Here is a 21,022-nt window from a genome sequence, read left to right on the forward strand (position 1 = left end):
ACATTTCACCCTGCCAGCCAGCTTAGTATCATCAGCAAATTTGCTAATGTTATGGCTAATAGCATCTTGTAGATGGTTAAGATATATGGTAAAAAGCTGCGGTGCCAGTAGTGATCCCTGCGGTACCCCCTGGCCACTGCCTGCCATTGGGAAAGGGAGGCGTGGAGGAGTGCGGAAGGATGAGAGAATGCAGGCTGCAGCCTGATGAAGCAGGGGGAGGGCTTGCAGTTGGCCTGCGTGGGGATGTGGGAGACTACAGGAGCCTGGTGGGCAAGGGCTGGCTGAAAGGCAGCTGGAGGGACGGAGGGAGGGAAGCACGCACAGAGGAGGAAGAGCAAAGAGAAAAGAGAAAAAAAAAAACAAAGGGGATAAAGAGAAAGAGCAGCAAAGAAAATGTGGCTGGCCAGCACGCCTTGAAGTAGGGAGAAAAGGAAGGGGCCGGTGCCTACGGCCATACTAGTCTGAAAACGCCCGATCTCGTCTGATCTCGGAAGCTAAGCAGACTCAGGCCTGGTTAGTACTTGGATGGGAGACCGCCTGGGAATACCAGGTGCAGTAGGCTTTTTCCGCCAGCAGGGGCTGCTCAAGTCACCCCTCTGCACTTGTGTTGTGCCACGCAATGGAGCGGCAGGTTTTTTTTTGCTGCTGCTGCTGCTGCTGTGCCGGCCATCAGTCGCCTGCAGGCACCAGACAGGGAGGGGAGGAGAGCGGAGCGCTGCCGAAATCAGCGAGAAAGACGGAAAGAAAGGGATTGGGGCTGCACGCTGTCTGCGGGTGGCAGTCAGGAAAGGAGGACAATAGGTGCAGGAGTTGGCCATTCTGCCTTTCGAGCCTGCACCACCATTCAATATGATCATGGCTGATCATCCTTAATCAGTATCCTGTTCCTGCCTTATCTCCGTAACCCTTGATTCCACTATCCTTGAGAGCTCTATGCAACTCTTTCTTAAATGAATCCAGAGACTGGGCCTCCACTGCCCTCTGGGGCAGAGCATTCCACACAGCCACCACTCTCTGGGTGAAGAAGTTTCTCCTCATCTCTGTCCTAAATGGTCTACCCGTATTTTTAAGCAGTGTCCTCTGTTTCGGCACTCACCCAGCAGCGGAAACATGTTTCCTGCCGCCAGAGTGTCCAATCCTTTGATGATCTGAAATGTCTCAATCAGATCCCCTCTCAGTCTTCTAAACTCGAGGGTACACACAAGCCCAGTCGCTCCAGTCTTTCAGTGTAAGGTAATCCCGCCAGTCCAGGAATTGACCTGGTGAACCTACGCTGCATTCCCTCAATAGCCAGAATCAAATCTGGAGAGCAGCAACTGCACACAGTACTCCAGGTGTGGTCTCACCAGGGCCCTGTACAGCTGCAAAAGAACCTCTTTGCTTCTATACTCCATCCCTCTTGTTATGAAGGCCAGCATGCTATTAGCCTTCTTCACTACCTGCTGTACCTGCATGCTTACCTTCATTGAGTGGTGTACAGGAACCCCCAGATCTCTCTGTCCTGCCCCTTGACCTAAATTGATTCCATTTAGGTAGTAATCTGCCTTCCACCAAAGTGGGTAACCATTGATTTATCCACATTAAATTGCATCTGGCCACTCACCTAACTTGTCCAGGTCACCCTGTAATCTGCTAACATCCTGATGACATTTCACCCTGCCAGCCAGCTTAGTATCATCAGCAAATTTGCTAATGTTATGGCTAATAGCATCTTGTAGATGGTTAAGATATATGGTAAAAAGCTGCGGTGCCAGTAGTGATCCCTGCGGTACCCCCCTGGCCACTGCCTGCCATTGGGAAAGGGAGGCGTGGAGGAGTGCGGAAGGATGAGAGAATGCAGGCTGCAGCCTGATGAAGCAGGGGGAGGGCTTGCAGTTGGCCTGCGTGGGGATGTGGGAGACTACAGGAGCCTGGTGGGCAAGGGCTGGCTGAAAGGCAGCTGGAGGGACGGAGGGAGGGAAGCACGCACAGAGGAGGAAGAGCAAAGAGAAAAGAGAAAAAAAAACAAAGGGGATAAAGAGAAAGAGCAGCAAAGAAAATGTGGCTGGCCAGCACGCCTTGAAGTAGGGAGAAAGGAAGGGGCCGGTGCCTACGGCCATACTAGTCTGAAAACGCCCGATCTCGTCTGATCTCGGAAGCTAAGCAGACTCAGGCCTGGTTAGTACTTGGATGGGAGACCGCCTGGGAATACCAGGTGCAGTAGGCTTTTTCCGCCAGCAGGGGCTGCTCAAGTCACCCCTCTGCACTTGTGTTGTGCCACGCAATGGAGCGGCAGGTTATTTTTTGCTGCTGCTGCTGCTGCTGCTGCTGCTGCTGCTGTGCCGGCCATCAGTCGCCTGCAGGCACCAGACAGGGAGGGGAGGAGAGCGGAGCGCTGCCGAAATCAGCGAGAAAGACGGAAAGAAAGGGATTGGGGCTGCACGCTGTCTGCGGGTGGCAGTCAGGAAAGGAGGACAATAGGTGCAGGAGTTGGCCATTCTGCCTTTCGAGCCTGCACCACCATTCAATATGATCATGGCTGATCATCCTTAATCAGTATCCTGTTCCTGCCTTATCTCCGTAACCCTTGATTCCACTATCCTTGAGAGCTCTATGCAACTCTTTCTTAAATGAATCCAGAGACTGGGCCTCCACTGCCCTCTGGGGCAGAGCATTCCACACAGCCACCACTCTCTGGGTGAAGAAGTTTCTCCTCATCTCTGTCCTAAATGGTCTACCCCGTATTTTTAAGCAGTGTCCTCTGTTTCGGCACTCACCCAGCAGCGGAAACATGTTTCCTGCCGCCAGAGTGTCCAATCCTTTGATGATCTGAAATGTCTCAATCAGATCCCCTCTCAGTCTTCTAAACTCGAGGGTACACACAAGCCCAGTCGCTCCAGTCTTTCAGTGTAAGGTAATCCCGCCAGTCCAGGAATTGACCTGGTGAACCTACGCTGCATTCCCTCAATAGCCAGAATCAAATCTGGAGAGCAGAACTGCACACAGTACTCCAGGTGTGGTCTCACCAGGGCCCTGTACAGCTGCAAAAGAACCTCTTTGCTTCTATACTCCATCCCTCTTGTTATGAAGGCCAGCATGCTATTAGCCTTCTTCACTACCTGCTGTACCTGCATGCTTACCTTCATTGAGTGGTGTACAGGAACCCCCAGATCTCTCTGTCCTGCCCCTTGACCTAAATTGATTCCATTTAGGTAGTAATCTGCCTTCCACCAAAGTGGGTAACCATTGATTTATCCACATTAAATTGCATCTGGCCACTCACCTAACTTGTCCAGGTCACCCTGTAATCTGCTAACATCCTGATGACATTTCACCCTGCCAGCCAGCTTAGTATCATCAGCAAATTTGCTAATGTTATGGCTAATAGCATCTTGTAGATGGTTAAGATATATGGTAAAAAGCTGCGGTGCCAGTAGTGATCCCTGCGGTACCCCCCTGGCCACTGCCTGCCATTGGGAAAGGGAGGCGTGGAGGAGTGCGGAAGGATGAGAGAATGCAGGCTGCAGCCTGATGAAGCAGGGGGAGGGCTTGCAGTTGGCCTGCGTGGGGATGTGGGAGACTACAGGAGCCTGGTGGGCAAGGGCTGGCTGAAAGGCAGCTGGAGGGACGGAGGGAGGGAAGCACGCACAGAGGAGGAAGAGCAAAGAGAAAAGAGAAAAAAAAAACAAAGGGGATAAAGAGAAAGAGCAGCAAAGAAAATGTGGCTGGCCAGCACGCCTTGAAGTAGGGAGAAAAGGAAGGGGCGGTGCCTACGGCCATACTAGTCTGAAAACGCCCGATCTCGTCTGATCTCGGAAGCTAAGCAGACTCAGGCCTGGTTAGTACTTGGATGGGAGACCGCCTGGGAATACCAGGTGCAGTAGGCTTTTTCCGCCAGCAGGGGCTGCTCAAGTCACCCCTCTGCACTTGTGTTGTGCCACGCAATGGAGCGGCAGGTTATTTTTGCTGCTGCTGCTGCTGCTGCTGCTGCTGTGCCGGCCATCAGTCGCCTGCAGGCACCAGACAGGGAGGGGAGGAGAGCGGAGCGCTGCCGAAATCAGCGAGAAAGACGGAAAGAAAGGGATTGGGGCTGCACGCTGTCTGCGGGTGGCAGTCAGGAAAGGAGGACAATAGGTGCAGGAGTTGGCCATTCTGCCTTTCGAGCCTGCACCACCATTCAATATGATCATGGCTGATCATCCTTAATCAGTATCCTGTTCCTGCCTTATCTCCGTAACCCTTGATTCCACTATCCTTGAGAGCTCTATGCAACTCTTTCTTAAATGAATCCAGAGACTGGGCCTCCACTGCCCTCTGGGGCAGAGCATTCCACACAGCCACCACTCTCTGGGTGAAGAAGTTTCTCCTCATCTCTGTCCTAAATGGTCTCCCCCGTATTTTTAAGCAGTGTCCTCTGTTTCGGCACTCACCCAGCAGCGGAAACATGTTTCCTGCCGCCAGAGTGTCCAATCCTTTGATGATCTGAAATGTCTCAATCAGATCCCCTCTCAGTCTTCTAAACTCGAGGGTACACACAAGCCCAGTCGCTCCAGTCTTTCAGTGTAAGGTAATCCCGCCAGTCCAGGAATTGACCTGGTGAACCTACGCTGCATTCCCTCAATAGCCAGAATCAAATCTGGAGAGCAGAACTGCACACAGTACTCCAGGTGTGGTCTCACCAGGGCCCTGTACAGCTGCAAAAGAACCTCTTTGCTTCTATACTCCATCCCTCTTGTTATGAAGGCCAGCATGCTATTAGCCTTCTTCACTACCTGCTGTACCTGCATGCTTACCTTCATTGAGTGGTGTACAGGAACCCCCAGATCTCTCTGTCCTGCCCCTTGACCTAAATTGATTCCATTTAGGTAGTAATCTGCCTTCCACCAAAGTGGGTAACCATTGATTTATCCACATTAAATTGCATCTGGCCACTCACCTAACTTGTCCAGGTCACCCTGTAATCTGCTAACATCCTGATGACATTTCACCCTGCCAGCCAGCTTAGTATCATCAGCAAATTTGCTAATGTTATGGCTAATAGCATCTTGTAGATGGTTAAGATATATGGTAAAAAGCTGCGGTGCCAGTAGTGATCCCTGCGGTACCCCCCTGGCCACTGCCTGCCATTGGGAAAGGGAGGCGTGGAGGAGTGCGGAAGGATGAGAGAATGCAGGCTGCAGCCTGATGAAGCAGGGGGAGGGCTTGCAGTTGGCCTGCGTGGGGATGTGGGAGACTACAGGAGCCTGGTGGGCAAGGGCTGGCTGAAAGGCAGCTGGAGGGACGGAGGGAGGGAAGCACGCACAGAGGAGGAAGAGCAAAGAGAAAAGAGAAAAAAAAAACAAAGGGGATAAAGAGAAAGAGCAGCAAAGAAAATGTGGCTGGCCAGCACGCCTTGAAGTAGGGAGAAAAGGAAGGGGCCGGTGCCTACGGCCATACTAGTCTGAAAACGCCCGATCTCGTCTGATCTCGGAAGCTAAGCAGACTCAGGCCTGGTTAGTACTTGGATGGGAGACCGCCTGGGAATACCAGGTGCAGTAGGCTTTTTCCGCCAGCAGGGGCTGCTCAAGTCACCCCTCTGCACTTGTGTTGTGCCACGCAATGGAGCGGCAGGTTTTTTTTGCTGCTGCTGCTGCTGCTGCTGTGCCGGCCATCAGTCGCCTGCAGGCACCAGACAGGGAGGGGAGGAGAGCGGAGCGCTGCCGAAATCAGCGAGAAAGACGGAAAGAAAGGGATTGGGGCTGCACGCTGTCTGCGGGTGGCAGTCAGGAAAGGAGGACAATAGGTGCAGGAGTTGGCCATTCTGCCTTTCGAGCCTGCACCACCATTCAATATGATCATGGCTGATCATCCTTAATCAGTATCCTGTTCCTGCCTTATCTCCGTAACCCTTGATTCCACTATCCTTGAGAGCTCTATGCAACTCTTTCTTAAATGAATCCAGAGACTGGGCCTCCACTGCCCTCTGGGGCAGAGCATTCCACACAGCCACCACTCTCTGGGTGAAGAAGTTTCTCCTCATCTCTGTCCTAAATGGTCTACCCCGTATTTTTAAGCAGTGTCCTCTGTTTCGGCACTCACCCAGCAGCGGAAACATGTTTCCTGCCGCCAGAGTGTCCAATCCTTTGATGATCTGAAATGTCTCAATCAGATCCCCTCTCAGTCTTCTAAACTCGAGGGTACACACAAGCCCAGTCGCTCCAGTCTTTCAGTGTAAGGTAATCCCGCCAGTCCAGGAATTGACCTGGTGAACCTACGCTGCATTCCCTCAATAGCCAGAATCAAATCTGGAGAGCAGAACTGCACACAGTACTCCAGGTGTGGTCTCACCAGGGCCCTGTACAGCTGCAAAAGAACCTCTTTGCTTCTATACTCCATCCCTCTTGTTATGAAGGCCAGCATGCTATTAGCCTTCTTCACTACCTGCTGTACCTGCATGCTTACCTTCATTGAGTGGTGTACAGGAACCCCCAGATCTCTCTGTCCTGCCCCTTGACCTAAATTGATTCCATTTAGGTAGTAATCTGCCTTCCACCAAAGTGGGTAACCATTGATTTATCCACATTAAATTGCATCTGGCCACTCACCTAACTTGTCCAGGTCACCCTGTAATCTGCTAACATCCTGATGACATTTCACCCTGCCAGCCAGCTTAGTATCATCAGCAAATTTGCTAATGTTATGGCTAATAGCATCTTGTAGATGGTTAAGATATATGGTAAAAAGCTGCGGTGCCAGTAGTGATCCCTGCGGTACCCCCTGGCCACTGCCTGCCATTGGGAAAGGGAGGCGTGGAGGAGTGCGGAAGGATGAGAGAGAATGCAGGCTGCAGCCTGATGAAGCAGGGGGAGGGCTTGCAGTTGGCCTGCGTGGGGATGTGGGAGACTACAGGAGCCTGGTGGGCAAGGGCTGGCTGAAAGGCAGCTGGAGGGACGGAGGGAGGGGGGGCGAGGGAGGAGAGAAGAGCAAGGAGAGAAAAAAAACAAAGGAGGAAGAGAAAGAGAAAGAGCGATAAAGAGAAAGAGCAGCAAGAAAATGTGGCTGGCCAGCACGCCTTGAAGTAGGGAGAAAAGGAAGGGGCCGGTGCCTACGGCCATACTAGTCTGAAAACGCCCGATCTCGTCTGATCTCGGAAGCTAAGCAGACTCAGGCCTGGTTAGTACTTGGATGGGAGACCGCCTGGGAATACCAGGTGCAGTAGGCTTTTTCCGCCAGCAGGGGCTGCTCAAGTCACCCCTCTGCACTTGTGTTGTGCCACGCAATGGAGCGGCAGGTTTTATTTTTGCTGCTGCTGCTGCTGCTGTGCCGGCCATCAGTCGCCTGCAGGCACCAGACAGGGAGGGGAGGAGAGCGGAGCGCTGCCGAAATCAGCGAGAAAGACGGAAAGAAAGGGATTGGGGCTGCACGCTGTCTGCGGGTGGCAGTCAGGAAAGGAGGACAATAGGTGCAGGAGTTGGCCATTCTGCCTTTCGAGCCTGCACCACCATTCAATATGATCATGGCTGATCATCCTTAATCAGTATCCTGTTCCTGCCTTATCTCCGTAACCCTTGATTCCACTATCCTTGAGAGCTCTATGCAACTCTTTCTTAAATGAATCCAGAGACTGGGCCTCCACTGCCCTCTGGGGCAGAGCATTCCACACAGCCACCACTCTCTGGGTGAAGAAGTTTCTCCTCATCTCTGTCCTAAATGGTCTACCCCGTATTTTTAAGCAGTGTCCTCTGTTTCGGCACTCACCAGCAGCGGAAACATGTTTCCTGCCGCCAGAGTGTCCAATCCTTTGATGATCTGAAATGTCTCAATCAGATCCCCTCTCAGTCTTCTAAACTCGAGGGTACACACAAGCCCAGTCGCTCCAGTCTTTCAGTGTAAGGTAATCCCGCCAGTCCAGGAATTGACCTGGTGAACCTACGCTGCATTCCCTCAATAGCCAGAATCAAATCTGGAGAGCAGAACTGCACACAGTACTCCAGGTGTGGTCTCACCAGGGCCCTGTACAGCTGCAAAAGAACCTCTTTGCTTCTATACTCCATCCCTCTTGTTATGAAGGCCAGCATGCTATTAGCCTTCTTCACTACCTGCTGTACCTGCATGCTTACCTTCATTGAGTGGTGTACAGGAACCCCAGATCTCTCTGTCCTGCCCCTTGACCTAAATTGATTCCATTTAGGTAGTAATCTGCCTTCCACCAAAGTGGGTAACCATTGATTTATCCACATTAAATTGCATCTGGCCACTCACCTAACTTGTCCAGGTCACCCTGTAATCTGCTAACATCCTGATGACATTTCACCCTGCCAGCCAGCTTAGTATCATCAGCAAATTTGCTAATGTTATGGCTAATAGCATCTTGTAGATGGTTAAGATATATGGTAAAAAGCTGCGGTGCCAGTAGTGATCCCTGCGGTACCCCCTGGCCACTGCCTGCCATTGGGAAAGGGAGGCGTGGAGGAGTGCGGAAGGATGAGAGAATGCAGGCTGCAGCCTGATGAAGCAGGGGGAGGGCTTGCAGTTGGCCTGCGTGGGGATGTGGGAGACTACAGGAGCCTGGTGGGCAAGGGCTGGCTGAAAGGCAGCTGGAGGGACGGAGGGAGGGAAGCACGCACAGAGGAGGAAGAGCAAAGAGAAAAGAGAAAAAAAAAACAAAGGGGATAAAGAGAAAGAGCAGCAAAGAAAATGTGGCTGGCCAGCACGCCTTGAAGTAGGGAGAAAAGGAAGGGGCCGGTGCCTACGGCCATACTAGTCTGAAAACGCCCGATCTCTCGTCTGATCTCGGAAGCTAAGCAGACTCAGGCCTGGTTAGTACTTGGATGGGAGACCGCCTGGGAATACCAGGTGCAGTAGGCTTTTTCCGCCAGCAGGGGCTGCTCAAGTCACCCCTCTGCACTTGTGTTGTGCCACGCAATGGAGCGGCAGGTTATTTTTGCTGCTGCTGCTGCTGCTGCTGCTGCTGTGCCGGCCATCAGTCGCCTGCAGGCACCAGACAGGGAGGGGAGGAGAGCGGAGCGCTGCCGAAATCAGCGAGAAAGACGGAAAGAAAGGGATTGGGGCTGCACGCTGTCTGCGGGTGGCAGTCAGGAAAGGAGGACAATAGGTGCAGGAGTTGGCCATTCTGCCTTTCGAGCCTGCACCACCATTCAATATGATCATGGCTGATCATCCTTAATCAGTATCCTGTTCCTGCCTTATCTCCGTAACCCTTGATTCCACTATCCTTGAGAGCTCTATGCAACTCTTTCTTAAATGAATCCAGAGACTGGGCCTCCACTGCCCTCTGGGGCAGAGCATTCCACACAGCCACCACTCTCTGGGTGAAGAAGTTTCTCCTCATCTCTGTCCTAAATGGTCTACCCGTATTTTTAAGCAGTGTCCTCTGTTTCGGCACTCACCCAGCAGCGGAAACATGTTTCCTGCCGCCAGAGTGTCCAATCCTTTGATGATCTGAAATGTCTCAATCAGATCCCCTCTCAGTCTTCTAAACTCGAGGGTACACACAAGCCCAGTCGCTCCAGTCTTTCAGTGTAAGGTAATCCCGCCAGTCCAGGAATTGACCTGGTGAACCTACGCTGCATTCCCTCAATAGCCAGAATCAAATCTGGAGAGCAGAACTGCACACAGTACTCCAGGTGTGGTCTCACCAGGGCCCTGTACAGCTGCAAAAGAACCTCTTTGCTTCTATACTCCATCCCTCTTGTTATGAAGGCCAGCATGCTATTAGCCTTCTTCACTACCTGCTGTACCTGCATGCTTACCTTCATTGAGTGGTGTACAGGAACCCCCAGATCTCTCTGTCCTGCCCCTTGACCTAAATTGATTCCATTTAGGTAGTAATCTGCCTTCCACCAAAGTGGGTAACCATTGATTTATCCACATTAAATTGCATCTGGCCACTCACCTAACTTGTCCAGGTCACCCTGTAATCTGCTAACATCCTGATGACATTTCACCCTGCCAGCCAGCTTAGTATCATCAGCAAATTTGCTAATGTTATGGCTAATAGCATCTTGTAGATGGTTAAGATATATGGTAAAAAGCTGCGGTGCCAGTAGTGATCCCTGCGGTACCCCCTGGCCACTGCCTGCCATTGGGAAAGGGAGGCGTGGAGGAGTGCGGAAGGATGAGAGAATGCAGGCTGCAGCCTGATGAAGCAGGGGGAGGGCTTGCAGTTGGCCTGCGTGGGGATGTGGGAGACTACAGGAGCCTGGTGGGCAAGGGCTGGCTGAAAGGCAGCTGGAGGGACGGAGGGAGGGAAGCACGCACAGAGGAGGAAGAGCAAAGAGAAAAGAGAGAAAAAAAAAACAAAGGGGATAAAGAGAAAGAGCAGCAAAGAAAATGTGGCTGGCCAGCACGCCTTGAAGTAGGGAGAAAAGGAAGGGGCCGGTGCCTACGGCCATACTAGTCTGAAAACGCCCGATCTCGTCTGATCTCGGAAGCTAAGCAGACTCAGGCCTGGTTAGTACTTGGATGGGAGACCGCCTGGGAATACCAGGTGCAGTAGGCTTTTTCCGCCAGCAGGGGCTGCTCAAGTCACCCCTCTGCACTTGTGTTGTGCCACGCAATGGAGCGGCAGGTTATTTTTGCTGCTGCTGCTGCTGCTGCTGTGCTGCTCAGTGCCTGCAGGCACCACGCAGAGGGACAGGGAGGGGAGAGCGGAGCGCTGCCGAAATCAGCGAGAAAGACGGAAAGAAAGGGATTGGGGCTGCACGCTGTCTGCGGGTGGCAGTCAGGAAAGGAGGACAATAGGTGCAGGAGTTGGCCATTCTGCCTTTCGAGCCTGCACCACCATTCAATATGATCATGGCTGATCATCCTTAATCAGTATCCTGTTCCTGCCTTATCTCCGTAACCCTTGATTCCACTATCCTTGAGAGCTCTATGCAACTCTTTCTTAAATGAATCCAGAGACTGGGCCTCCACTGCCCTCTGGGGCAGAGCATTCCACACAGCCACCACTCTCTGGGTGAAGAAGTTTCTCCTCATCTCTGTCCTAAATGGTCTACCCCGTATTTTTAAGCAGTGTCCTCTGTTTCGGCACTCACCCAGCAGCGGAAACATGTTTCCTGCCGCCAGAGTGTCCAATCCTTTGATGATCTGAAATGTCTCAATCAGATCCCCTCTCAGTCTTCTAAACTCGAGGGTACACACAAGCCCAGTCGCTCCAGTCTTTCAGTGTAAGGTAATCCCGCCAGTCCAGGAATTGACCTGGTGAACCTACGCTGCATTCCCTCAATAGCCAGAATCAAATCTGGAGAGCAGAACTGCACACAGTACTCCAGGTGTGGTCTCACCAGGGCCCTGTACAGCTGCAAAAGAACCTCTTTGCTTCTATACTCCATCCCTCTTGTTATGAAGGCCAGCATGCTATTAGCCTTCTTCACTACCTGCTGTACCTGCATGCTTACCTTCATTGAGTGGTGTACAGGAACCCCCAGATCTCTCTGTCCTGCCCCTTGACCTAAATTGATTCCATTTAGGTAGTAATCTGCCTTCCACCAAAGTGGGTAACCATTGATTTATCCACATTAAATTGCATCTGGCCACTCACCTAACTTGTCCAGGTCACCCTGTAATCTGCTAACATCCTGATGACATTTCACCCTGCCAGCCAGCTTAGTATCATCAGCAAATTTGCTAATGTTATGGCTAATAGCATCTTGTAGATGGTTAAGATATATGGTAAAAAGCTGCGGTGCCAGTAGTGATCCCTGCGGTACCCCCCTGGCCACTGCCTGCCATTGGGAAAGGGAGGCGTGGAGGAGTGCGGAAGGATGAGAGAATGCAGGCTGCAGCCTGATGAAGCAGGGGGAGGGCTTGCAGTTGGCCTGCGTGGGGATGTGGGAGACTACAGGAGCCTGGTGGGCAAGGGCTGGCTGAAAGGCAGCTGGAGGGACGGAGGGAGGGAAGCACGCACAGAGGAGGAAGAGCAAAGAGAAAAGAGAAAAAAAAAACAAAGGGGATAAAGAGAAAGAGCAGCAAAGAAAATGTGGCTGGCCAGCACGCCTTGAAGTAGGGAGAGAAAAGGAAGGGGCCGGTGCCTACGGCCATACTAGTCTGAAAACGCCCGATCTCGTCTGATCTCGGAAGCTAAGCAGACTCAGGCCTGGTTAGTACTTGGATGGGAGACCGCCTGGGAATACCAGGTGCAGTAGGCTTTTTCCGCCAGCAGGGGCTGCTCAAGTCACCCCTCTGCACTTGTGTTGTGCCACGCAATGGAGCGGCAGGTTATTTTGCTGCTGCTGCTGCTGTGCCGGCCATCAGTCGCCTGCAGGCACCAGACAGGGAGGGGAGGAGAGCGGAGCGCTGCCGAAATCAGCGAGAAAGACGGAAAGAAAGGGATTGGGGCTGCACGCTGTCTGCGGGTGGCAGTCAGGAAAGGAGGACAATAGGTGCAGGAGTTGGCCATTCTGCCTTTCGAGCCTGCACCACCATTCAATATGATCATGGCTGATCATCCTTAATCAGTATCCTGTTCCTGCCTTATCTCCGTAACCCTTGATTCCACTATCCTTGAGAGCTCTATGCAACTCTTTCTTAAATGAATCCAGAGACTGGGCCTCCACTGCCCTCTGGGGCAGAGCATTCCACACAGCCACCACTCTCTGGGTGAAGAAGTTTCTCCTCATCTCTGTCCTAAATGGTCTACCCCGTATTTTTAAGCAGTGTCCTCTGTTTCGGCACTCACCCAGCAGCGGAAACATGTTTCCTGCCGCCAGAGTGTCCAATCCTTTGATGATCTGAAATGTCTCAATCAGATCCCCTCTCAGTCTTCTAAACTCGAGGGTACACACAAGCCCAGTCGCTCCAGTCTTTCAGTGTAAGGTAATCCCGCCAGTCCAGGAATTGACCTGGTGAACCTACGCTGCATTCCCTCAATAGCCAGAATCAAATCTGGAGAGCAGAACTGCACACAGTACTCCAGGTGTGGTCTCACCAGGGCCCTGTACAGCTGCAAAAGAACCTCTTTGCTTCTATACTCCATCCCTCTTGTTATGAAGGCCAGCATGCTATTAGCCTTCTTCACTACCTGCTGTACCTGCATGCTTACCTTCATTGAGTGGTGTACAGGAACCCCCAGATCTCTCTGTCCTGCCCCTTGACCTAAATTGATTCCATTTAGGTAGTAATCTGCCTTCCACCAAAGTGGGTAACCATTGATTTATCCACATTAAATTGCATCTGGCCACTCACCTAACTTGTCCAGGTCACCCTGTAATCTGCTAACATCCTGATGACATTTCACCCTGCCAGCCAGCTTAGTATCATCAGCAAATTTGCTAATGTTATGGCTAATAGCATCTTGTAGATGGTTAAGATATATGGTAAAAAGCTGCGGTGCCAGTAGTGATCCCTGCGGTACCCCCTGGCCACTGCCTGCCATTGGGAAAGGGAGGCGTGGAGGAGTGCGGAAGGATGAGAGAATGCAGGCTGCAGCCTGATGAAGCAGGGGGAGGGCTTGCAGTTGGCCTGCGTGGGGATGTGGGAGACTACAGGAGCCTGGTGGGCAAGGGCTGGCTGAAAGGCAGCTGGAGGGACGGAGGGAGGGAAGCACGCACAGAGGAGGAAGAGCAAAGAGAAAAGAGAAAAAAAAAACAAAGGGGATAAAGAGAAAGAGCAGCAAAGAAAATGTGGCTGGCCAGCACGCCTTGAAGTAGGGAGAAAAGGAAGGGGCCGGTGCCTACGGCCATACTAGTCTGAAAACGTCTGATCTCGGAAGCTAAGCAGACTCAGGCCTGGTTAGTACTTGGATGGGAGACCGCCTGGGAATACCAGGTGCAGTAGGCTTTTTCCGCCAGCAGGGGCTGCTCAAGTCACCCCTCTGCACTTGTGTTGTGCCACGCAATGGAGCGGCAGGTTATTTTTGCTGCTGCTGCTGCTGCTGTGCCGGCCATCAGTCGCCTGCAGGCACCAGACAGGGAGGGGAGGAGAGCGGAGCGCTGCCGAAATCAGCGAGAAAGACGGAAAGAAAGGGATTGGGGCTGCACGCTGTCTGCGGGTGGCAGTCAGGAAAGGAGGACAATAGGTGCAGGAGTTGGCCATTCTGCCTTTCGAGCCTGCACCACCATTCAATATGATCATGGCTGATCATCCTTAATCAGTATCCTGTTCCTGCCTTATCTCCGTAACCCTTGATTCCACTATCCTTGAGAGCTCTATGCAACTCTTTCTTAAATGAATCCAGAGACTGGGCCTCCACTGCCCTCTGGGGCAGAGCATTCCACACAGCCACCACTCTCTGGGTGAAGAAGTTTCTCCTCATCTCTGTCCTAAATGGTCTACCCGTATTTTTAAGCAGTGTCCTCTGTTTCGGCACTCACCCAGCAGCGGAAACATGTTTCCTGCCGCCAGAGTGTCCAATCCTTTGATGATCTGAAATGTCTCAATCAGATCCCCTCTCAGTCTTCTAAACTCGAGGGTACACACAAGCCCAGTCGCTCCAGTCTTTCAGTGTAAGGTAATCCCGCCAGTCCAGGAATTGACCTGGTGAACCTACGCTGCATTCCCTCAATAGCCAGAATCAAATCTGGAGAGCAGAACTGCACACAGTACTCCAGGTGTGGTCTCACCAGGGCCCTGTACAGCTGCAAAAGAACCTCTTTGCTTCTATACTCCATCCCTCTTGTTATGAAGGCCAGCATGCTATTAGCCTTCTTCACTACCTGCTGTACCTGCATGCTTACCTTCATTGAGTGGTGTACAGGAACCCCCAGATCTCTCTGTCCTGCCCCTTGACCTAAATTGATTCCATTTAGGTAGTAATCTGCCTTCCACCAAAGTGGGTAACCATTGATTTATCCACATTAAATTGCATCTGGCCACTCACCTAACTTGTCCAGGTCACCCTGTAATCTGCTAACATCCTGATGACATTTCACCCTGCCAGCCAGCTTAGTATCATCAGCAAATTTGCTAATGTTATGGCTAATAGCATCTTGTAGATGGTTAAGATATATGGTAAAAAGCTGCGGTGCCAGTAGTGATCCCTGCGGTACCCCCTGGCCACTGCCTGCCATTGGGAAAGGGAGGCGTGGAGGAGTGCGGAAGGATGAGAGAATGCAGGCTGCAGCCTGATGAAGCAGGGGGAGGGCTTGCAGTTGGCCTGCGTGGGGATGTGGGAGACTACAGGAGCCTGGTGGGCAAGGGCTGGCTGAAAGGCAGCTGGAGGGACGGAGGGAGGGAAGCACGCACAGAGGAGGAAGAGCAAAGAGAAAAGAGAAAAAAAACAAAGGGGATAAAGAGAAAGAGCAGCAAAGAAAATGTGGCTGGCCAGCACGCCTTGAAGTAGGGAGAAAAGGAAGGGGCCGGTGCCTACGGCCATACTAGTCTGAAAACCGTCTGATCTCGGAAGCTAAGCAGACTCAGGCCTGGTTAGTACTTGGATGGGAGACCGCCTGGGAATACCAGGTGCAGTAGGCTTTTTCCGCCAGCAGGGGCTGCTCAAGTCACCCCTCTGCACTTGTGTTGTGCCACGCAATGGAGCGGCAGGTTATTTTTGCTGCTGCTGCTGCTGCTGCTGCTGCTGTGCCGGCCATCAGTCGCCTGCAGGCACCAGACAGGGAGGGGGAGGAGAGCGGAGCGCTGCCGAAATCAGCGAGAAAGACGGAAAGAAAGGGATTGGGGCTGCACGCTGTCTGCGGGTGGCAGTCAGGAAAGGAGGACAATAGGTGCAGGAGTTGGCCATTCTGCCTTTCGAGCCTGCACCACCATTCAATATGATCATGGCTGATCATCCTTAATCAGTATCCTGTTCCTGCCTTATCTCCGTAACCCTTGATTCCACTATCCTTGAGAGCTCTATGCAACTCTTTCTTAAATGAATCCAGAGACTGGGCCTCCACTGCCCTCTGGGGCAGAGCATTCCACACAGCCACCACTCTCTGGGTGAAGAAGTTTCTCCTCATCTCTGTCCTAAATGGTCTACCCCGTATTTTTAAGCAGTGTCCTCTGTTTCGGCACTCACCCAGCAGCGGAAACATGTTTCCTGCCGCCAGAGTGTCCAATCCTTTGATGATCTGAAATGTCTCAATCAGATCCCCTCTCAGTCTTCTAAACTCGAGGGTACACACAAGCCCAGTCGCTCCAGTCTTTCAGTGTAAGGTAATCCCGCCAGTCCAGGAATTGACCTGGTGAACCTACGCTGCATTCCCTCAATAGCCAGAATCAAATCTGGAGAGCAGAACTGCACACAGTACTCCAGGTGTGGTCTCACCAGGGCCCTGTACAGCTGCAAAAGAACCTCTTTGCTTCTATACTCCATCCCTCTTGTTATGAAGGCCAGCATGCTATTAGCCTTCTTCACTACCTGCTGTACCTGCATGCTTACCTTCATTGAGTGGTGTACAGGAACCCCCAGATCTCTCTGTCCTGCCCCTTGACCTAAATTGATTCCATTTAGGTAGTAATCTGCCTTCCACCAAAGTGGGTAACCATTGATTTATCCACATTAAATTGCATCTGGCCACTCACCTAACTTGTCCAGGTCACCCTGTAATCTGCTAACATCCTGATGACATTTCACCCTGCCAGCCAGCTTAGTATCATCAGCAAATTTGCTAATGTTATGGCTAATAGCATCTTGTAGATGGTTAAGATATATGGTAAAAAGCTGCGGTGCCAGTAGTGATCCCTGCGGTACCCCCCTGGCCACTGCCTGCCATTGGGAAAGGGAGGCGTGGAGGAGTGCGGAAGGATGAGAGAATGCAGGCTGCAGCCTGATGAAGCAGGGGGAGGGCTTGCAGTTGGCCTGCGTGGGGATGTGGGAGACTACAGGAGCCTGGTGGGCAAGGGCTGGCTGAAAGGCAGCTGGAGGGACGGAGGGAGGGAAGCACGCACAGAGGAGGAAGAGCAAAGAGAAAAGAGAAAAAAAAAACAAAGGGGATAAAGAGAAAGAGCAGCAAAGAAAATGTGGCTGGCCAGCACGCCTTGAAGTAGGGAGAAAAGGAAGGGGCCGGTGCCTACGGCCATACTAGTCTGAAAACGCCCGATCTCGTCTGATCTCGGAAGCTAAGCAGACTCAGGCCTGGTTAGTACTTGGATGGGAGACCGCCTGGGAATACCAGGTGCAGTAGGCTTTTTCCGCCAGCAGGGGCTGCTCAAGTCACCCCTCTGCACTTGTGTTGTGCCACGCAATGGAGCGGCAGGTTATTTTTGCTGCTGCTGCTGCTGCTGCTGCTGCTGCTGTGCGGCCATCAGTCGCCTGCAGGCACCAGACAGGGAGGGGAGGAGAGCGGAGCGCTGCCGAAATCAGCGAGAAAGACGGAAAGAAAGGGATTGGGGCTGCACGCTGTCTGCGGGTGGCAGTCAGGAAAGGAGGACAATAGGTGCAGGAGTTGGCCATTCTGCCTTTCGAGCCTGCACCACCATTCAATATGATCATGGCTGATCATCCTTAATCAGTATCCTGTTCCTGCCTTATCTCCGTAACCCTTGATTCCACTATCCTTGAGAGCTCTATGCAACTCTTTCTTAAATGAATCCAGAGACTGGGCCTCCACTGCCCTCTGGGGCAGAGCATTCCACACAGCCACCACTCTCTGGGTGAAGAAGTTTCTCCTCATCTCTGTCCTAAATGGTCTACCCCGTATTTTTAAGCAGTGTCCTCTGTTTCGGCACTCACCCAGCAGCGGAAACATGTTTCCTGCCGCCAGAGTGTCCAATCCTTTGATGATCTGAAATGTCTCAATCAGATCCCCTCTCAGTCTTCTAAACTCGAGGGTACACACAAGCCCAGTCGCTCCAGTCTTTCAGTGTAAGGTAATCCCGCCAGTCCAGGAATTGACCTGGTGAACCTACGCTGCATTCCCTCAATAGCCAGAATCAAATCTGGAGAGCAGAACTGCACACAGTACTCCAGGTGTGGTCTCACCAGGGCCCTGTACAGCTGCAAAAGAACCTCTTTGCTTCTATACTCCATCCCTCTTGTTATGAAGGCCAGCATGCTATTAGCCTTCTTCACTACCTGCTGTACCTGCATGCTTACCTTCATTGAGTGGTGTACAGGAACCCCAGATCTCTCTGTCCTGCCCCTTGACCTAAATTGATTCCATTTAGGTAGTAATCTGCCTTCCACCAAAGTGGGTAACCATTGATTTATCCACATTAAATTGCATCTGGCCACTCACCTAACTTGTCCAGGTCACCCTGTAATCTGCTAACATCCTGATGACATTTCACCCTGCCAGCCAGCTTAGTATCATCAGCAAATTTGCTAATGTTATGGCTAATAGCATCTTGTAGATGGTTAAGATATATGGTAAAAAGCTGCGGTGCCAGTAGTGATCCCTGCGGTACCCCCCTGGCCACTGCCTGCCATTGGGAAAGGGAGGCGTGGAGGAGTGCGGAAGGATGAGAGAATGCAGGCTGCAGCCTGATGAAGCAGGGGGAGGGCTTGCAGTTGGCCTGCGTGGGGATGTGGGAGACTACAGGAGCCTGGTGGGCAAGGGCTGGCTGAAAGGCAGCTGGAGGGACGGAGGGAGGGAAGCACGCACAGAGGAGGAAGAGCAAAGAGAAAAGAGAAAAAAAAAACAAAGGGGATAAAGAGAAAGAGCAGCAAAGAAAATGTGGCTGGCCAGCACGCCTTGAAGTAGGGAGAAAAGGAAGGGCCGGTGCCTACGGCCATACTAGTCTGAAAACGCCCGATCTCGTCTGATCTCGGAAGCTAAGCAGACTCAGGCCTGGTTAGTACTTGGATGGGAGACCGCCTGGGAATACCAGGTGCAGTAGGCTTTTTCCGCCAGCAGGGGGCTGCACTTGTGTTGTGCCACGCAATGGAGCGGCAGGTTATTTTTGCTGCTGCTGCTGCTGCTGTGCTGCTGCTGCTGCCGGCCATCAGTCGCCTGCAGGCACCAGACAGGGAGGGGAGGAGAGCGGAGCGCTGCCGAAATCAGCGAGAAAGACGGAAAGAAAGGGATTGGGGCTGCACGCTGTCTGCGGGTGGCAGTCAGGAAAGGAGGACAATAGGTGCAGGAGTTGGCCATTCTGCCTTTCGAGCCTGCACCACCATTCAATATGATCATGGCTGATCATCCTTAATCAGTATCCTGTTCCTGCCTTATCTCCGTAACCCTTGATTCCACTATCCTTGAGAGCTCTATGCAACTCTTTCTTAAATGAATCCAGAGACTGGGCCTCCACTGCCCTCTGGGGCAGAGCATTCCACACAGCCACCACTCTCTGGGTGAAGAAGTTTCTCCTCATCTCTGTCCTAAATGGTCTACCCCGTATTTTTAAGCAGTGTCCTCTGTTTCGGCACTCACCCAGCAGCGGAAACATGTTTCCTGCCGCCAGAGTGTCCAATCCTTTGATGATCTGAAATGTCTCAATCAGATCCCCTCTCAGTCTTCTAAACTCGAGGGTACACACAAGCCCAGTCGCTCCAGTCTTTCAGTGTAAGGTAATCCCGCCAGTCCAGGAATTGACCTGGTGAACCTACGCTGCATTCCCTCAATAGCCAGAATCAAATCTGGAGAGCAGAACTGCACACAGTACTCCAGGTGTGGTCTCACCAGGGCCCTGTACAGCTGCAAAAGAACCTCTTTGCTTCTATACTCCATCCCTCTTGTTATGAAGGCCAGCATGCTATTAGCCTTCTTCACTACCTGCTGTACCTGCATGCTTACCTTCATTGAGTGGTGTACAGGAACCCCCAGATCTCTCTGTCCTGCCCCTTGACCTAAATTGATTCCATTTAGGTAGTAATCTGCCTTCCACCAAAGTGGGTAACCATTGATTTATCCACATTAAATTGCATCTGGCCACTCACCTAACTTGTCCAGGTCACCCTGTAATCTGCTAACATCCTGATGACATTTCACCCTGCCAGCCAGCTTAGTATCATCAGCAAATTTGCTAATGTTATGGCTAATAGCATCTTGTAGATGGTTAAGATATATGGTAAAAAGCTGCGGTGCCAGTAGTGATCCCTGCGGTACCCCCCTGGCCACTGCCTGCCATTGGGAAAGGGAGGCGTGGAGGAGTGCGGAAGGATGAGAGAATGCAGGCTGCAGCCTGATGAAGCAGGGGGAGGGCTTGCAGTTGGCCTGCGTGGGGATGTGGGAGACTACAGGAGCCTGGTGGGCAAGGGCTGGCTGAAAGGCAGCTGGAGGGACGGAGGGAGGGAAGCACGCACAGAGGAGGAAGAGCAAAGAGAAAAGAGAGAAAAAAAAACAAAGGGGATAAAGAGAAAGAGCAGCAAAGAAAATGTGGCTGGCCAGCACGCCTTGAAGTAGGGAGAAAAGGAAGGGGCCGGTGCCTACGGCCATACTAGTCTGAAAACGCCCGATCTCGTCTGATCTCGGAAGCTAAGCAGACTCAGGCCTGGTTAGTACTTGGATGGGAGACCGCCTGGGAATACCAGGTGCAGTAGGCTTTTTCCGCCAGCAGGGGCTGCTCAAGTCACCCCTCTGCACTTGTGTTGTGCCACGCAATGGAGCGGCAGGTTATTTTTGCTGCTGCTGCTGCTGCTGCTGTGCCGGCCATCAGTCGCCTGCAGGCACCAGACAGGGAGGGGAGGAGAGCGGAGCGCTGCCGAAATCAGCGAGAAAGACGGAAAGAAAGGGATTGGGGCTGCACGCTGTCTGCGGGTGGCAGTCAGGAAAGGAGGACAATAGGTGCAGGAGTTGGCCATTCTGCCTTTCGAGCCTGCACCACCATTCAATATGATCATGGCTGATCATCCTTAATCAGTATCCTGTTCCTGCCTTATCTCCGTAACCCTTGATTCCACTATCCTTGAGAGCTCTATGCAACTCTTTCTTAAATGAATCCAGAGACTGGGCCTCCACTGCCCTCTGGGGCAGAGCATTCCACACAGCCACCACTCTCTGGGTGAAGAAGTTTCTCCTCATCTCTGTCCTAAATGGTCTACCCCGTATTTTTAAGCAGTGTCCTCTGTTTCGGCACTCACCCAGCAGCGGAAACATGTTTCCTGCCGCCAGAGTGTCCAATCCTTTGATGATCTGAAATGTCTCAATCAGATCCCCTCTCAGTCTTCTAAACTCGAGGGTACACACAAGCCCAGTCGCTCCAGTCTTTCAGTGTAAGGTAA

At 52.1% G+C, this 21,022-nt stretch overlaps 11 non-coding genes and 2 pseudogenes across 11 annotated transcripts; all 13 read left to right on the forward strand.

Annotated features, from left to right (window-relative positions):
* The first annotated feature begins 443 nt into the window (after positions 1-443).
* LOC132813035 (5S ribosomal RNA) lies at positions 444-562 on the forward strand. Its single transcript, XR_009643899.1, has one exon. It is a non-coding gene; the product is annotated as a 5S ribosomal RNA (ribosomal RNA).
* A 1,525-nt stretch (positions 563-2,087) lies between these two features.
* LOC132813046 (5S ribosomal RNA) lies at positions 2,088-2,206 on the forward strand. Its single transcript, XR_009643910.1, has one exon. It is a non-coding gene; the product is annotated as a 5S ribosomal RNA (ribosomal RNA).
* A 1,541-nt stretch (positions 2,207-3,747) lies between these two features.
* Positions 3,748-3,866, forward strand: LOC132813055 (5S ribosomal RNA). Its single transcript, XR_009643913.1, has one exon. It is a non-coding gene; the product is annotated as a 5S ribosomal RNA (ribosomal RNA).
* A 1,535-nt stretch (positions 3,867-5,401) lies between these two features.
* On the forward strand, positions 5,402-5,520 carry LOC132813056 (5S ribosomal RNA). The gene has a single exon (XR_009643914.1). It is a non-coding gene; the product is annotated as a 5S ribosomal RNA (ribosomal RNA).
* A 1,541-nt stretch (positions 5,521-7,061) lies between these two features.
* Positions 7,062-7,180, forward strand: LOC132813025 (5S ribosomal RNA). The gene has a single exon (XR_009643889.1). It is a non-coding gene; the product is annotated as a 5S ribosomal RNA (ribosomal RNA).
* Positions 7,181-8,705: 1,525 nt separating this feature from the next.
* On the forward strand, positions 8,706-8,826 carry LOC132813047 (5S ribosomal RNA). Its single transcript, XR_009643911.1, has one exon. It is a non-coding gene; the product is annotated as a 5S ribosomal RNA (ribosomal RNA).
* Positions 8,827-10,361: 1,535 nt separating this feature from the next.
* Positions 10,362-10,480, forward strand: LOC132813026 (5S ribosomal RNA). The gene has a single exon (XR_009643890.1). It is a non-coding gene; the product is annotated as a 5S ribosomal RNA (ribosomal RNA).
* Positions 10,481-12,012: 1,532 nt separating this feature from the next.
* On the forward strand, positions 12,013-12,131 carry LOC132813027 (5S ribosomal RNA). The gene has a single exon (XR_009643891.1). It is a non-coding gene; the product is annotated as a 5S ribosomal RNA (ribosomal RNA).
* Positions 12,132-13,652: 1,521 nt separating this feature from the next.
* On the forward strand, positions 13,653-13,761 carry LOC132813051 (5S ribosomal RNA; annotated as a pseudogene).
* Positions 13,762-15,283: 1,522 nt separating this feature from the next.
* On the forward strand, positions 15,284-15,393 carry LOC132813053 (5S ribosomal RNA; annotated as a pseudogene).
* Positions 15,394-16,929: 1,536 nt separating this feature from the next.
* Positions 16,930-17,048, forward strand: LOC132813028 (5S ribosomal RNA). The gene has a single exon (XR_009643892.1). It is a non-coding gene; the product is annotated as a 5S ribosomal RNA (ribosomal RNA).
* A 1,535-nt stretch (positions 17,049-18,583) lies between these two features.
* On the forward strand, positions 18,584-18,702 carry LOC132813029 (5S ribosomal RNA). The gene has a single exon (XR_009643893.1). It is a non-coding gene; the product is annotated as a 5S ribosomal RNA (ribosomal RNA).
* A 1,523-nt stretch (positions 18,703-20,225) lies between these two features.
* On the forward strand, positions 20,226-20,344 carry LOC132813030 (5S ribosomal RNA). The gene has a single exon (XR_009643894.1). It is a non-coding gene; the product is annotated as a 5S ribosomal RNA (ribosomal RNA).
* Positions 20,345-21,022: the final 678 nt, after the last annotated feature.

The sequence above is a fragment of the Hemiscyllium ocellatum genome, unplaced genomic scaffold (genome assembly GCF_020745735.1).
Source record: "Hemiscyllium ocellatum isolate sHemOce1 unplaced genomic scaffold, sHemOce1.pat.X.cur. scaffold_3169_pat_ctg1, whole genome shotgun sequence".
NCBI classification, from domain to species: Eukaryota; Metazoa; Chordata; class Chondrichthyes; order Orectolobiformes; family Hemiscylliidae; genus Hemiscyllium; species Hemiscyllium ocellatum.